A 4445-nucleotide genomic window follows, 5' to 3' on the forward strand; every position below is an offset into this window, starting at 1 on the left:
ATATGACAAGAAAATAAACAGCATAAGTTGTAAACAAAGAACTAAAACATTAATCACAAATTATTGTCCACATAGAAAATGGCAACTAATTTTCAAAATAGTACTAGAAGTAATAAGTGAATTTAGATAAGTTTCTGGAAACAAGGTCAATATACAAAAATTGATTGTATTTCTAAGTCCTATCCAGGAAAAATTGGAAACAGAATTTTTTTAACCTTTAAATTATTTAATCTTGAGAAGATTAGAATATATATACTGTAATTCCTAGAATAACCAGTTATTTTTAACACTGCCAAAAATATGAAATACTTGAAGCATAACACTTTCAAAAATATGAAAAATTGTAGAAGAACCACAGTCTTAAAGCCTGTGTGGAACAAAAACCACATTCACAGAAAGATAGACAAAAAGGCAGAGGACTATATACCAGGTGAAGGAATAAGACAAAACCCCAGAAAAACAATTAAATGAAGAGGAGTTAGGCAACCTTCCAGAAAAAGAATTCAGAATATTCTTAGGGAAGATGATCCAGAACCTTGTAAAAATAATGGAGGCAAAGATGGAGAAGATGCAAGAAATGTTTAAAAAAGACGTAGGAGAATTAAAGAACAAACATCTAGAAGAATTAAAGAACAAACAAAAACAGATAAATAATACAACAACTGAAATGAAAAATACACTAGAAGGAATCAATAGCAGAATAACTGAGGCAGAAGAACAGATAAGTGACCTGGAAGACATAATGGTGGAATTCACTGCCAGAACAGAATAAAGAAAAAAGAATTAAAAGAAATGAAGGCAACTTAAGAGACTTCTGGGACAACATTAAATGCACCAAGATTCACATTATAGAGGTCCCATAAGGAGAAGAAAGAGAGAAAAGACCCAAGAAAATATTTGAAGAGATTGTAGTTGAAAATTTCCCTAACATGGGAAAGGAAATAGCCACCCAAGCCAGGAAGGGCAGAGAGACCAAGGCCAGAGGAACCCAAGGAGAAACATGCTGAGATGCATAGTTATCATATTCACAAAAATTAAAGACAAAGAAAAATTATTACAAGCAACAATAGGAAAATGACAAATAACATACAAGGGAACTCCCATTAGGTTAACAGTTGATTTTGCAGCAGAAACTCTACAAGCCAGAAGGGAGTGGCAGTACATATTTAAAGTGATGAAAAGGAAGAACCTACAACCAAGATTACTGTACCCAGCAAAGATCTCATTCAGATTCAACAGAGAAATCAAAAGCTTTACAGACAAAAACTAAGAGAATTCAGCACCACCAAACCAACTCTACAACAAATGCTAAAGGAAATTCTCTAAGTGGGAAACACAAGAGAAGAAAAGGAACTACAAAAACAAACCCAAAACAATTAAGAAAATGGTAATAGGAACATACATATTGATAATTACCTTGAATGTGAATGTATTAAATGCTCCAACCAGAAAACACAGGCTTGCTGAATGCATACAAAAACAAGACCAGTATATATGCTGTCTACAAGAGACCCACTTCAGACCTTGGAACATATACAGACTGAAAGTGAGGGGATGGAAAAAGATATTCCATGCAGATGGAAATCAAACGAAACATAGAGTAACAATACCATACCAGATAAAATAGACTTTAAAATAAAGAATGTTACAAGAGACAAGGAAGGACACTACATGATGATCAAGGTATCAACCCAAGAAGAAGATATAACAATGATAAATATATATGCACCCAACATAGGATCATTCAATACATAAGGCAACTGCTAACAGCTATAAAAGAAGAAATAGACAGTAACACAGTAATAGTGAGGTACTTTAACACCTTACTCACACCAATGGACAGATCACCCAGAAAGAAAATTAATAAAGAAACAGAAGCTTTAAATGACACAATAGACCAAATAGATTTAATTGATATTGATAGTACATTACATCAGAAAATAGCAAATTACACTTTCTTCTCAAGTGCACATGTAACATTCTCCAGGATAGATCACCACATGGATCACAAATCAAGCGTTAGAAAATTTAAGAAAACTGAAATCATATCAAGCATCTTTCCAGCCACAACATTATGAAATTAGAAATAAATTGCAGGCAAAAAAATGTAAAAACCACAAACACTTGGAGGCTAAACAATACTTTACTAAATAACAAAGAGATCACTGAAGAAATCAAAGAGGAAATCAAAAAATACCTACAGACAAATGAAAATGAAAACACAACAATCCAAAACTTATGGAATGCAGCAAAAGATGTTCTAAGAGTGAAGTTTATAACAATACAATCCTACCTCAAGAAACAAGAAAAATCTCAAATAAACAATCTAAACTTACACCTAAAGGAACTACAGAAAGAAGAACAAATAAAACCCAAAGTTATTAGGAGGAAAGAAGTCATAAAGATTAGAGAAGAAATAAATAAATAGAAACAAGAAAACTATAGCAAAGATCAATAAAACTAAGAGTTGGTTCTTTGAGAAGGTAAACAAAATTGATAAAACTTTAGCCAGACTCATCAAGAAAAAGAGGGAGAGGACTCAAATCAATAAAATTAAAAGTGAAAAAGAAGTTACAATGGACGCCACAAAAATACAAAACATCATAAGAGACTACTACAAGCAACTCTATGCCAATAAAATGGACAACCTGGAAGAAGTGGACAAATTCTTAGGAGGGTATAACCTTCTAAGACTAAACCAGGAAGAAATAGAAAATATGAATAGAACAATCACAAGTAATGAAATTGAAACTGTGATTAAAAATATTCCAAAAAACAAAAGTCCAAGACCAGATGGCTTCACAGGTGAATTTGATCAAACATTTAGAGAAGAGCTAACACCCATCCTTCTCAAACTCTTCCAAAAAATTGCAGAGGAAAGAACACTCCCGTACTCATTCTACAAGGCCACCACCACCCTGATACCAAAATCAGACAAAGATATTTTAAAAAAAGAAAATTACAGACCAACATCACTGATGAATATAGATGCAAAAATCCTCAACAGAATACCAGCAAACAGAATCCAACAACACATCAAAAGTATCATACACCATGATCAAGTGGGATTTATCCCAGTGATACAAAGATTCTTCAGTATATGCAAATTAATCAATGTGATACACCATATTAACAAATTAAATAATAAAAGACCATATGGTCGTCTCAATAGATGCAGAAACTGCTTATGACAAAATTCAACACCAATTTTTGATAAAAATTCTCCAGAAAGTAGACATAGAGGGAAACTACTTCAACATAATAAAGGTCATATATGACAAACCCACAACAAGCATCATTCTCAATAGTGAAAAACTGAAACCATTTCCTCTAAGATCAGGAACAAGACAAGGATGTCCACTCTCGCAACTATTATTCAACATAGTTTTGGAAGTCCTAGCCACAGCAATCAGAGAAGAAAAAGAAATAAAAGGAATACAAATTGGAAAAGAAGTAAAACAGTCACTGTTTGCAGATGACATGATACTATACATAGATAATCCTAGAAATACCACCAGAAAAGAACTAGAGCTAATCAATGAATTTGGTAAAGTAGCAAGATACAAAATTAATGCACAGAAACCTCTTGCATTCCTATACACTAACAATGAAAGATCAGAAAGAGAAGTTAAGGAAATAATTCCATTCACCTCTGAAAAAAAAAGAATAAAATACCTAGGAATAAACCTACCTAAGGAGGTAAAAGACCTGTACTCTGAAAACTATAAGACACTGATGAAAGAAATCAAAGATTACGCAAACAGATGGAGAGATATACCATGTTCTTGGATTGGAAGAAACAATACTGTGAAAATGACTATACTACTCAAAGCAATCCACAGATTCACTGCAATCCCGATCAAATTACCAATGGCATTTTTGACAGAACTAGATCAAAAAATCTTAAAATTGGTATGGAGACACAAAAGATCCCAAATAGCCAAAGCTATCTTGAGGGAAGAAAACGGAGCTGGAGGAAGCAGACGCTCTGACTTCGGACTATACTACAAAGCTACAGTAATCAAAACAATATGGTACCGGCACAAAAACAGATATATAGATCAATGGAACAGGATAGAAAGCCCAGAGATAAACCCACACACCTATGGTCAACCAATCTATGACAAAGGAGGCAAGGATATACAATGGAGAAAAGACAGTCTCTTCAATAAGTGGTGCTGGGAAAACTGGACAGCTACATGTAAAAGAATGAAATTAGAGCACTCCATAACACCATACACAAAAATAAACTAAAAATGTATTGGAAACCTAAATGTAAGACTGGACACTATAAAACTCTTAGAGGAAAACATAGGAAGAACACTCTGATATAAATCAGAGCAAGATCTTTTTTGATCCACATCCTAGAGTAATGGAAACAAAAATAAACAAATGGAACCTAATGAAACTTCAAAGCTTTATCACAACAAAGGAAACTATAAACA

Source organism: Grampus griseus (assembly GCF_964374135.1).
Source record: "Grampus griseus genome assembly, chromosome: 7".
Classification (NCBI taxonomy): Eukaryota; Metazoa; Chordata; class Mammalia; order Artiodactyla; family Delphinidae; genus Grampus; species Grampus griseus.